At 37.2% G+C, this 14,258-nt stretch overlaps 1 pseudogene; it reads right to left on the bottom strand.

Moving 5' to 3' along the window:
• Nucleotides 1-7,840: 7,840 nt before the first annotated feature.
• LOC131315778 (crocetin glucosyltransferase, chloroplastic-like) lies at nt 7,841-9,465 on the bottom strand (annotated as a pseudogene).
• Between the last annotated feature and the right edge of the window lie 4,793 nt (nt 9,466-14,258).

The following is a 14,258-nucleotide window of genomic DNA, read 5'->3' as shown; positions in this document are numbered from 1 at the left end:
TTCATCTGAACTTATGGGAGGAGTTTCATTTATATATATTACTAGATGCATCACGACGTGCAAGGCACGTCTGTCATGTCCGTTGTGGAAAACGGTTTTTGAAATCGTAAACGAAGGTGAGTGGAACAGAAGTTGAATGACAAGTTTGATATGCCCAAGTTGTTTGCATAAGTTTGTTATACAAAAAGATGTCTACATAAGGTTGTTATGCATAAGTTTGATACACAGTCACACTCCAAGTTTGTGGTTAATCGCAAGGCTTTGCTGACAGGTTTATACAAATATGATTGCAAATAGCGTGGCATATTGAAGTAGAGTTCGTGGGAGTTAGACAAAGCAAAAGTTTCTGGAGTGGAAGTTGTTGCAACCAAAAGGGTTGGTTCTGGAAAGATTGCTACTCAGTTGTGGTTCCAATTGCTGTGAAGTTGATGGAGGAAGTTGCTCTTTGGTGTTGTCTGCCATGTGAATGGGTTCTGATTTGGTGAGCTGGCATCAGTTGGGCTGCGTAGACATCCTAATTTTGACTTCTCAAATTTCCTTGATTTGTGGCTTTGAGGCTCCCCGATGATAATTTGGATTAAAACAAGCCTTAGACCGATTAGAACCATGCTTCTCGATCAGAAGACTTTAAAAGGGCAAAATAAAGTGCTAAAATCACTGTAAAGCACTCGTAACCACTCCCGAGCGCTCAAATCTATTTTCCAAAATCCCAGGGCCAGCTCACTCCAGAGCACTTAGGAGTGATTGTCCCGAGCGCTTAGGACCATTGTGCTACCCAATGGATGCTAAAGCTCTCCACTTTCCACAAAACACATCATTGCAACCGTTCAACGTAGGTCTTGCCCTGCACCACACTCAACCACAGTCTGCAGAGAATCCCATCATGAAGATTTTCCCTCCCAGAATATTTTTTATTTTTCTTCATTTGATTTTTCAAAATTCAAACCATATGCTATGTTTCCCTATAAATACCCTGATTACCAGATGAGGAGGGGAATTTCAAAATCAAAAAAAATTCTCGCAAACACGCACCAACTAAGATTTCATCATACTACTCATCAACCGTTCATCGATTTATTCGAGTAAATACTTCATGAGAAGCTTATTGATGAACAAAGTAGACGGCTACAAATTACTAAATTCCATGTATTTGCCAATCTAGCTCAAAATTAAAGCAAGGGTGTCAGAATATGATCATACCTTGAGAAAGGGGAAGCAAGCGAGTTCAAAAGAAGAATAAAAGTAAGCATGGAGAGGGCTTCTAATTTCCTCATTATCTTTCAGCTCTGAATTTGTTGCCTAGTTTTCAGTTTCCTATGAAGATTAAGAAGAGGAAAAGACTTTCCTATGAAGATGGGAAATGATTTTGCCACTCGAACAATTTTTTGTTACCGACACTTCTCTGCAAGTGTATTTTTGCACCAAAAATATGCTTACAGGAGAGTAGTATTAACAAAAAATGGAGTGACAAAATCAGCAGCCATGAAGATAATGGTATATTCTCATCTCAAAAAAAAAAAAAATGATAATGTTATATATGCTTTTCTCTAGGCCGTAGACTCTAGTTATAGTTTCGGTCTTCGGATTCCATGAAGACTGTTTCGGTCCTTGGATTCCTAGGAATTCAATCCCATCTGGACCATGTGCACCCTAAATTTGTGGGGTGCTTAAATAATGATAGATACCTATCCACGAGTGTATATATATGTACACACACATATATCTATATGTATATAAAATGAGAATCTATTAAGGGATCCCTTAACTTGCTAAGTTAAGGACTTCATGAGTTTGACATTGTTCTTGATCAAATTTTGATGATTCGAATAATTCAATGTGTTTAAAACGTGATTTTAAGGGTACACATGAAAAATATGACCGAGAAGGGCATAATCCGAACAGTTTTAAATGTCATTTTTAGAAAAACTTTTCGGATTAAGTCCTTTCCAATCATATTTTTTGTTGGTCTGTCACGAGGAACCTTAAAATTACGTTCTGATCACATTGAGTGGTTCGGATCATTAGAATTCATTTTGGAAAAAGGAGGCTCTTAACTTAACTCAATAAGAGATCCTTTATTGGAAGGGGACTCTGTGCGCGCGCGTGTGTTTATATATATAAGTTTATGCGTGGGCAAGGCCTTATAAAAATACGCTGGAAACTTGGCTATTATTGAACTGGTACAAGAACAAAATTAATAAAAGTCTTCTTCAGGCTGGTTATAGGGCCTTTTCTTAGGGGAAGATGACAAGGCTGCCTTGTATGGCTTCCAAAACGTACAAGATTATATTAATCTCTAGATAAGATCTAATTGTACAAGAATAAAAGTATTCAGACTGTTAATACTACGGTCTTTTCCGAGGGAAAGATGACAAGGCGGCCTTGTAGGGCTTCCAAAATTTACACACACAATTAATAGGGTCCGTTTTTTTTTTTTTAACAGCAATAGAAATTTAATTTATTAATCTTTAGATAAAGGTACAAAGACTAATAGGGTCCCTTTCGTTATTTATTTATTTTTATTTTTTTGGAGAAGTCATGCAAGAAATTCATATACAAAATAAGACCTCGAAATACTCTTACTCATTTTGCTCCTCCCTTTTCTATATAACTCATTGAATTCAATATAATATAATGGTTCAAGATCTTAAAAACTTTAGTACTCTAGCGTTTGCATTTGCATTTGTTAATATATAGGAACCTTTTTTTTACATTTGTTGAGTCTCCATGAATCACGATGTCGTTTTTGATAGGGTTTTTAAAAAATGATAGATTCCAATCCATATATAAATAAATAAATGTACATTTGATGGAAACTTGGCCATTATTGAACTGTTACAAGCTAGCATAATTTAATAAGCAACAAAGGCAGACGCACATTGTGTGGCAAGGTGGCTCAGTTGACTTCACTGGATAAAATTTCCCCACAGAGATGTATATAGATTTTTTGACATTTTGGTAATTTTGTCCCATGATCCTATCTATTCCGTTTATATCTTGCCCTAAGTATAATCTTCAAAAATTACAAGCTTGACCAATTATTAGAGTGCTTGATCTGGCAGTTTTTATAGAACGGTTCAATTAAAAACTGTTCAAATCAAGCACTTCCCGTTCGTATTTTTTGTTAATTTCTCGCGGGGACTTTTAAAATCATATTCTAAACATATTGAATGATTAGGATCATTGAAATTTTTTAGGAAATGGAAGTCTGCATTTTAAAAAATGTGATCCATAATGGGATTAACATTGTTAAATGCTCAATCACTTACCAAGTGGAGAGTGAATTTCACCTACCAATAAAGTATTTGTTTTATGGAAGGTGAGTTTCACTTACCGATGATAGTTATACTTGATTGAGAAGATGTGTGTTCCAATAAATTTAGTTATTGTTAAAAGGTTGCTAGTTTTGATTATTTAAGGGCCAAAATTTGGTTGGTTGCTAAGTTTGGTTATTCTAATATAAGCATTTTTGAGCAAACATTACTAATTTCAGCAACCCTTTAATTTTGGTTATTCCACTACGGATGCTCTTAGGCCATCCACAGTGGTATAATCAAAAATGAATAACCAAAAGTTGACACATCAGCTTTTGATTATTCAATTAAGTGGTTGCTAAGCTTAACAATATTGAGGTTCACAATGGTCCACTAAAATAAGGGGTCCACTACAATTTCACATAATCTCTCTCTTCCCATTTGTTTCCCACCATTCACTTGAAAAACTTTCCTCCATTACGTTTTTTTTATTTTGGCAAAAATATATCAAACATATGATGTTCTTCCTAGTGTTATCTATCAAAACAACACCGAGACTTTTTTTTCCTTCCTATTCCTGTAGCCTATATCACAAATCCACCACTCTCTTAATCTTTCAAAAAAAATCAGATGTGTTCTTAAATTTGGAAAATAATGCAAGGTTCTTCCTTTTTTTTTTTGCAAGGTTCTTCATTTACTCAACCAAAGGGCGAGGAACAAAAAAGGAATAACCACTTTTTAGTCGAATTTTTTTTTTTTTTTTGCAAAAAAAATGATTATTTCTCAAAATACTTGGATAAAAGTAAAAAAAAAAATTACTTTTCTGATTCCTCTCGTCGAGACGAATCAATAACCCATAAAAATTTGTCGCAAAACTAACAAATGCGAAAAAAATTCAAATAAAGACAATTTTTAGATTTAAGTTAAGTTTAAGTTAAATTTATAAAAATGCAGCCTAAAATAGAAAGAAGAGTTAAATACCTTAATCTGACAACGATGGATTAAATTGTAAATGATCGAGAAACATGAGCTTCACTTTTGGAGGAAAAGAAAGAGAATGGTTAAAGTGAAGAAGATATAGAGCAGGTGAAGAAGAGAAGAATAAAATATACTAGTTGAAATACGCGTGTATACAAATTTTGAAACCAGTTAACTTATGTGGTGTGAAGTTCATAAATTTTGATTATTGAAAAAGGTTGCTAGTTTTGGTTATCCAAAGCCCAAAATTTGATTATTTCTAAAGATGTTGCTAAGTTTGATTATACCATTGTGAGGCGTTTTTTGCACCAATATTGTTAACTTTAACAACAATTGCATTTTGATTATACCACTATGGATGGCCTTAGAGCATCTTGGTAAAAGTATTTTTGAGCTTTTTGGAGAGAAAAATTCTGTGAAATAGGCTCCTTGAGACTAACTCAATCCCAAACAGATCTTTCAAGCATCAAATAATTTTGAACTCATTCTTCAAATTCCATCTCATCTCTTTTTCTTTCACTTGTTTTAATTTTAACAACTTGAATATAAATTCCCAAAATTTTTCAGAAGTTTCTTTAAGTCATAATTTCTTTCTCTTAATTCTTGCTAGTGAACAATCCCAATTTTTCGAGTGCAATTTTGTTCACCCTCCTTAAAAGAGGGTGAACATTACCCTATTTCTTATTGGTTGAAATGGTGTGGATCCCACCACAAAGTGATGTTATGCTTACCATGCAATACACTTTTTGGTAAGCATGACATCACTTGTGGTGGGGTCCGCATCATTTCAACAAATGAGAAGGAGGATAATGTTTACCCTCTTAAGTGGAGGGTGAACAAAACTCAACTCCAATTTTTCGGCCAAACTCCACGGAATACGCAGATAATTATTTACCAAGTGGTGCAGCAAAAAAAAAAACACACTAGGTGACAACTTCGCCAGGGCTGGAAAATGTTAAAGTAATTTGATTTGAAAATACATAATAAAAGAAGTTATTGTTGGAAATCTCTCCGATGTGTGGAGTTATGGGAGTGATGTTTCCTCTGCCGAAAAGAAGAGACAGAGCCTTGGTTAGGGATGCTGGGAGCGTGCTGCACAACTACGTGTTGTGCAGCATGCTGCACGGCAACCGATGCCACTTTGTCGGCATCAGCCCGACGATCGAAAACGTTCACTGCGTAGAGCTCATCGAGTACTACAAGTGTTCTAAAAATCAACCCAATCAAATATCGTTAAGTGCCTCATTGTAACACATATAATTCGAAAAAAATGGATTCAGTGGTTTTGATCTAGTGTTTTGTATCCATTAGGATTCATTTTTTTCCAAGTTATATGTATTCCGATGAAGTATTTAACGATATTTGATCGGGTTGATTTTTGAAACACTTGTAGTACTCGACAAGCTCTACGCAGTGGACGTCTCCGATCGTCAGGCCGATGCCGGCAAAGCGGCACCGGCGGCTGCACAGCACGCTGCACAGCACGCAGCTGTGCCGCACGCTCCCAGCATCCCTTGGTTAGTCACCCATGTGGGGTGAGGCCATGCATGATGTGTGCATGGTTGGTTTGTGTGCCATATCTCAAATTGCCCGTTGCAATTTTACTCCCTCCCTTGCCTTTATATTGCTTGTTTGTACTCATCAGTAGCTGAGGGGGTGAGTAGCAATGTAGAGTGCTGAGAGGGTGAGGTAGAGTGAGGAGCCGGTGTGGCTTCCGGCAGTGAAACGGAATGTGGCTTCTCGGAGAGTTTTTTATAACTTTGTATATGTGAGTTATATAGAGTGAAATTTTCTCTGAAATCAGTATGTGTTGTGTGCGTGAGTGACCCCTGGGGCACAACAGTTATTGCACATCACGTGGTTATTTAACAATTGGTTTTTTTTTTTTTTTAAATTGTAAGTGAAGTGATTAAGCATTAAAGAAAGAGGTCTAAAGTGATAGTAGTTCATACAGTAATGCTAGATACGAATGCCCCAGCTATAGACAGATATGCAATTACAGATCCTAAGAGAGATTTATAAAATTCTAATTGTTTGCCGAGTAAAAAAAAAAAAGAGAAGTGTGTGAAACTACCCGATCTGCGCAGTTTCTGGATTTCAGATCAACGGTGACAGAAATGTTCTGAAAATATTTGTACACAACACGCTATATATAGTGAAAGACTTTTTTCTGTCGGCATGAAGTAAAAGATAGAGTATTTATTTTGGTTAGAAAAAATTAAGGTTACGTTTTTTTCGATGTAAAATGTTTTACAGTATAAAATATTTTTCATGTAAAATGTTTTTTCAGAAAATAAACTTCAAATTTTATTTTCTGGTGTTTGGTTGGTAATTGAAAATATTTTAAAAAATTGACAAAATAGTGCAAAGAGATAGAGAGGGGGCTTCAACGGTGGAGAGATATGAAAATATTGAAATTGAATGTGGGTCAGGGCTAACGATCGAAGAAATTGGCAATGAGAATTACAGTAGAAGGCAGCGGATTCATTTCGGAAAATAACTTATGGAAGATTTAAGAGTAAGTCATTTTCATCCAATTAATAGAAAATGCTTTACATGTAAAATGTTTTTCTCATTTTTTACACAACTAAACACTGAAAAATAGGTAAAATATTTTAACGAAAAATATTTTACGCCCAAACAAACGGAGTCTAAGGCTTAGTTTACTTAGTTTTGTTGAGTTATATATATACTTACTCACAAAAGTTAACACACAACATTGGTTGCACTTCATTGCAGTCTAGAGGCAGTTGGTTGTAACGTACACAGCACACCTAATTTGTGAGAAAATGCTTTCTAGAAACATATATTGCGAACAATTGTCTCACATTTTGTGATCTTTGCCAAATATCACGAGTTCTGCATTTGTATTCGTTAGTTTGATCTATGTTTCTGTGTTCATCTGACTTGATGCAAGCGCTAGGAGCCCGGCCCGTTGTGTTTTCGGTCACTTTTCGTTCTTTTCTTTTTTTGATTGAAAAGAGAGGACAAGGTTCTGGAGAATTTCTTCCCGCGGCATCATCATACGACCTCTGATCAAGGCAGTTTGGAATAGTAGAAAAAACAGCAAAACGGCGCGCCTTGCTGAAAATGTAAATTAGTTAACGTAGCGGCACAAACATTGGCTTCTCGGAATATATATGCTTCACTTAACTCCCGATTGAGCTTCCCAAGAAATAACCTGCAATCAAGTAAAATGTTGTTGAACATAGTTTATTTTACTAAACTCGCCCTGACCTCTTCTAACAAAAGTTTTCAGATTCTTGTCTGATGATCCACCTTCCTTGCAAGCTTCTCTTCCCAAATCCTTCCACTTCTTTGGTGATAAAAATTTAATAGAGAAAGATTAGTCTTTGAGATTATTCATGTGATTGAAAATTTAATTTCTAGGATTGTTAAGACCAGTTGTCTTGCCAACTACCACAAATTTTACCTTGTTTAAGTTTTAGTTTGGTGCGTGTTCACCCAAGAGCCAGTCAGCTAAGTTGTGTTAGCTTTTTCTATGTTGGAGCAAAACGCAATCAACGGCAAAACGTATGGATTTTTTTTTGATAAAATGCAAAAATTTAAATATTCTTAAGTAACAAAAAAAGAAAAAAAGAAAAAAACAAGAGAGGAAGTGCGGAAGAATACTTCACTTATTGCTCATAAAAATTAACATAATACAACCTCTCAAGAAAACGACGAAGACGAGTTATGAACCAACCCCTATCAATCAAATAGACCAGTTTCAAAGAACAGTTCATTCAACTTTACTAGCCTTGACCTCATCAACAAAAGTCTTCAGATTCTTGTCCGATGATCCACCTTCTTTACCAGCTTCCCTTGCCAAATGCTTCCACTTCCTAGCATTCATCCTCATTTCATCCCCTACCATCACCATTTCTATGCACCTTTTAATCTCAGCACTCTCGACTAAGTGATCTAGATTCGGTTTCACTCTTGTTCCAGTCTTCCAAACATCTTGAATAAGCTTTGCGTTTGTAACTTGGTCTGCCTACTGCGGAAAAGCCACAACCGGAACCCCAGAAACCAAGCTCTCCAAAGAAGAATTCCACCCGCAATGAGACAGAAAACACCCAACCGATGGGTGCGACAAAACCTCCACTTGAGAACACCATGGCACTATCATTCCTTGTTCTTCCAATATCTCTTTACAACTCAGCTTCTCGTCTTCAGTGGATCTTACCACCCACAAAAATGGCCTTCCACCAGCAAGCAGCCCGTGTGCTATCTCCTCCATCTGTTGCTTCGCTATTGGAGAATAGCTTCCAAAGGCTGCATAAATGACAGAGTCATTAGGCTTTGAATCCAACCATTTGATATAAGCTTTTGAATCTTCAAAGAGATCTCCTCCGAAAGAATTGTCAGATGGATCCTTTCCATCCAAGAAAGCCGACGGGATTAATGGTCCAATAGCAACCAAGTTTAGCTTCTCGATTGCTCTTAGGGCTCCAGACTCCAAAGCATCGAAGGAGTTTACGAGTACTTTTGGATTGTTTTGGGCATCAAGCACATCAAAATGCTCTTTTAGTGATTGAAGTGCAAAATTATAGGTGTTTGAAGCAAACAAATAAGAGGGAAGGTCACTTGCGGCTACCGGTGGTAGTCCTGGTAATTCAACTGACCATGACGGGTCATTAATGTTATTCCTAATTGAATCACCATAACCATTCAAGTAATAGTAGTACTGTAGTAAATATCCAAGATGGTGGCTGGTTGAATCCAAAGAAAAGTGGACGGCACGTGAAGATCATGTGCAACCTGGCCTGCCCAAGAGACAAATGGGGTGTAAACCACATGCATGAAAGGCTGGCCTCTTTCAGCTTGTGACGTGATGAGTTTTGCTACAGCCTCAGATCCGTGTCTCTTTAGCTCTTCCATGTACTGGTCGGCTTTGTCCAATCCCCAGCTGCCGTTAGAGAAGCCAAAAAAGGTCAAGCCTGGTGGAGTAGTCGTGCTTTTGGTCATGCAATTGACGGCGTGAAATGCTGTTGCGTAGGTGACATCGATGCCCATTTTGAGGAGATGCTTGGCGAGTTGGAGGCCGGGATTGATATGTCGTTGCGCTGGAAGCGTTACCAGCAGTATTCGAACACAGGAATCCATCGGTTTGGGGGCTGAGGTAGGGAGGGCGGTGGCTAGATCGAAAAGCCGAAGAACTAGTTTGGGTATTAGATAGTTGACTTGTGGCCGGACGGATCGAGTATGAAAGCCCACGAGATGAGGTGTATTTATTTATGGTACTGATGCATATGATGAGTTGTCACTAGAAAATGACTTGTTACTTTTAAGTATGAGAATAAATTCTATTAACCGCCGGTGTGAAATTTCACTTTTCCACCACTGTCTATTATGGGCTCCACCAAAAGTCTATTGTTGTAATCTGAATAGTTCATATTTTAAGATCCGTAATATAATATTGTCATCCAAAAAATCAACTTGATCAGAAGTCAATAGATATGTCAAAATTTGAATTTTAGTTTATAAAATGGATGATTTGATTTCTGTCAATAATAATAAAGATAAACTATCTATTTTACAAAGCAAAATTCAATTTTTGATACTCCTATCGATGTCTAATCAAGTTTGTTTTTTAAATGAATACACTACTGTACTATGTGGAATCTACAAGATGAATAATTCAGATCAACAATAAACACGTAGTTGGACCAAAAAAAGTGAGGTTTTTCACCACTGGTTGAAAGAATTTTATCTCTTTAAATATTTTAGAAGGGAATGACGTCCTTTCATGGTTTGAGTACGCTTTCATGGTTTGACTTTTTCTTTTTTTTTTGGGACAAAGAGTTCGTGAGTTCAAGGCTTTTTCATGAAGCTCAGCCCTTGTTGTACCATCTAGGTTTCAAACCTGCACTAACACTCTACTGTCTTTTGCCAAAAAAACAAACAAGTCAATTATTGTACAATTACGAATATAGGTGTATCTATGTCTATTCATCTATGCGGAAAATCTCACTTGACTCTTCTGAGAAAGCTTGGATAAATGTTTAGATCTTCTATCCCATGGTTTACTTAGTTCATTTTAAAAAATTCGTGTTATTTTTTCAAATAACCACTACAAGAAAAATTACGTTGAGTGACGAATGAAAATCGTCACAAATTGCATGTTTTTCGTCACAAATAATATGGGTGAGGAAAAAAAATTTGTCTACTAAAGGTTGTCGAGGATTCCTATCTGGTGACAAAATCTATTTTTCGTCATCAATAGTGCCTTTTGATGACGAAATATTTCGTCACCAAAATGTGAATAATTGGTGACGAAATTTTTTTCCTCGCTTATTGCGTTTTTTGACGATGAAAAAATTTGTCACCGATGGGTCACATCGGTGATGAAAGTTTTCGTCACCAATATAAGATATCGGTGACGAAATTTTTCGTTGCAAAAGATGTTTTCATATGGGAAAAAAATCCTTCTTTCTTGCTCCTGTTGAGTTTCAAACCCGAGCCTCTTGAGGCTTTCGTGCAAGCTCCGACCAATTGCACCACACACACTTTTCAGTAAATTTTTAAAATATCTAATATATAACATTGTAACGACCCGGATTCTTGACCCAATTTTTTTTTCTAAATATAATATTATTAGAATTATTTTCCTTAATGCAATTCTTTTTTTTAAATACAATTAAGCATGCAATATATACATGCATTCTTTTAAAATTTTTTCCTACACATACATGCGTGCATGCACATTCCTTCTCCTCCCTCACCTCAAACTTCTTCTGTCTCTCCGTCTCCTACTCAGTCTCTACTTCCTCCTTAACCCTAAAATCAAGCCCAATTCGTCCATTCCAAATCCCATGAACCCAACCCCATTAAATTCACTATTATCCTCTTCCACCAAAATTCTCCTATAACTACCTCACCCCATTGACCCACGAAAATACCACGGTATTTCCCACACTCCACCGACCAGAAAAGAAGAGAAAAACAGAAGAAACCCAAGCTCTAATCAATGGAGTTTTAGAGAGAGAAAGAAAGAAAGAGAAAAGTGAATTTCATAGCTACACCCAACCGAAACTCAATTTAACCATCCCGATCATCTCCTACAACCCAGAGCATCCCCAAACAAGCCTCAATCCGATCCCATTTTTTAAGCTTTTGGAGACGAAAAATGTATTTCATCGCCAAATGGATACCTTTGGTGACGAAAATATTTTTTTCATCGCCAAACAGGTATAATTGGTGACGAAATTATTTCATCACAAAATTTTTCAAAACAATGACAAATTTATTTTTTCGTCGCCAAATATACTCATTTAGTGACGAAATTAAATTTCGTCGTCACTTTTTTGTCACCAATTTTCATTTTTCTTGTAGTGAACTAAAGGACTTTCAATTGTAGAACAATGGTTTGCACTCGAGCAGGGTCGATCAGAATAGAAATTTTTTGTTCACGACATACTGGAAAGTTTACATATTTTTTGGAGAAAATTAACCACTTTATAAATCAAACAAAAAGAATATACAGAGTTTTCCAATACAGACTCTGAAATGGCTACCAAGTTGCCTTAAAAAGAAAATCAACGAGATATGAAGCACCTACTAACAGAAAATAATGAAGCTAGACAAAACAGCTAGCTAGGTATTGAAAATCATAGAGTTTAAGCACCAAACATTAGCCAGCAAATGATTCCCATCAGTACTTGAGGCCTCTCCAAAAGCATAGGCATGCTCGAACTTCATTAATAATCAGAGATCCTAAGAAAGGAGCAGGGAGAGCTTTACCTTGCACCCTCGAGGCTCCCCGATGATGAAATGGAATCAAAATGGGACTTGGCTAAAGCTTGAACGATGCTTCTTGGTCTTTTTCAAAACCAAAACCATCCTTTTTCCCGACACCTTGGGGGTAAAATCGTCACGCATTTTAGTGTATAAAATTTATTTGACTGAAACCAACTAGGTTAGAAAGTGGACTTAACTAGCTTTCCAACGCTTCAAAAAACACCCAAATCCGAGTTCGGGAGTGTCCGTGGTGCCTCTCTGAAGTTGGATAAGCACTCTTAAGCGCTCTGGAGTGGAACTCTTGAGTGCTCGGGACTTTATTCTTGAGCGCTCGGGAGCTCTAACAAGCCATTGGATGTTGAGCTTGACCTTTGACCACATTTTTTTCAAACTTTTCAGTCTTTTCAAACCTAAGGTTCAAACCTTGAAATCCAGGCCTGGCAGGAATCTCATCATCTCATTTCTCCCTCCAAAACATTTTCTTTTCATTTTTATTTGATTTTCAAATGAAAATCCTAATTTTCACTCCCCTATAAATACCCCCTCATTCAACACATCATGAGACACGAAATTTTCCCCTGAAAAACTCCCCATTTTGCTTCCAAAAATCAGTCCTCAAAACTCTCTCCCAAACTCTTTCAAAACAATCTCCATTTTCTAAGAGAAATCATTAATTTTCATGGAAAATCTCCAAAAGAAATGGAGGCCTAAATTTGCTATTGTCAAACTGTTTTCTAACCATTTTCAAACACCAAAGTCAGTCCAAGAAGTCAAGTTCAAGTTAAGCAAGGGTATAAACACCTTCATAAACCACTGTTTTTCTACTTTTGAGGGGAATCAAGGGCCCATACTAGTTCTTTATACTGGTTGTGAGCTCATTTGATCTTGGTTTAGCAACAAGAGCAACAGGCCTAGGAGCACAAAGAAACAAAACATTTTTCTGGGCACTATATTCACTCCCGAGCTAGCGCTCAGGAGTGCTGTTGACACTAAAATTCTATTTTGTCACCAAATATTGCTTTTTCTATATTTCAGTAAATACTGGGTGTGCACTGGTCCTTCCAGAGCCCAATTAGTCTTATTTTTAGCTGCAAGGAAGCGATGCTCGGATGGTTAGGACCAGTTCTTAGCTGTTTAAGCCTTTTGCTAAGCACTGGTTCATATTAGTAGTTGTGTTACTGTTCTAAGTATTATACTGCTTCTGTTCTAACCAAGGTTTGCAAGGTGACTCAGCACAGCTCCTGCGCTCAGGACTCTCCCGAGCGCTCGGGAGTGGTTCCAGTGACTGCAGTTCATTTCATGTCATTTTTCATTTCATATTTTTTCATTATCATATGCTATACACTTGCACCGGCATACACTCTTATTTGATATATATGCAGATATGTGCTAAGTGTTTTCTTGAAACAAAATATTTTCGACAAAATCCCACAAACATTGAGTAGAGACTGACATCGTGTCGGGCGAGATGGGTGCCCTAAAATCTTTCCCCTCTCTTAACATAGCTTGCGAACCCAAAACAATCTCTGGTTTTCAATTCAAAGAATCATTTTCAATCAAAACGGTTTCTCGGGTGGCGAACCTCAAATCCGGGTGGCGACTTTTCAATTTTTTCAAATCCGGGTGGGTAGCCTACAGTGGCGACTCTGCTGGGGACTGTTTAATTAATGCTTAAAGGACTTGATACATCGGTGAACGGTCATTGAAAAGTCTATAAAAAATGACGTTGCTTTATGCTCGTCGAAGGAAGGAAATGACGATTCTAACTGGATTTCTATCCGGCCGTTCCGACCTGAGGCTTTCCGACTATTCGCTTGTGTGTCTTTTTCTTCAAGTATTAATTAAACTGGCGAGCCAAGCTTGAAAAATGTTTGTGGGATTTTCAAAAATATTTTATTTCATTGTCTATCGCTTATTATGTTCAACCTCGCTGTTGTGTTTTGGCAATCCTGTCTGGCTTGCCGGTGATAGGGAATCCCAAAATACTCGGCAACCCTCGACCGTGATGAGTCATCCCTGCTGTTTGTACCGTTATCGGGTGTACGCTCGATAATCGGGAGGCATACCTTGACTCTAATATGGAGAACCCCTTTAAATCAAAACCAGCCTTCATACGTGTGTAGAAAGCAATAGAACCTTCGAAATTAGGATAGGAGCCTGTAAGGTAGGATTATGTGATATATCCTGCTTACATGTTACTGTTTTCTGCATCGCATCTTGCATATCATCCATGTCATGTTGTTGTGCCATATTTTCTTAGGCTCGCTCACGCAGCCTATAAAA

Source organism: Rhododendron vialii, chromosome 2a, assembly GCF_030253575.1.
Source record: "Rhododendron vialii isolate Sample 1 chromosome 2a, ASM3025357v1".
Taxonomy (NCBI): domain Eukaryota; kingdom Viridiplantae; phylum Streptophyta; class Magnoliopsida; order Ericales; family Ericaceae; genus Rhododendron; species Rhododendron vialii.
This window is presented reverse-complemented; position numbering and strand designations above follow the sequence as displayed.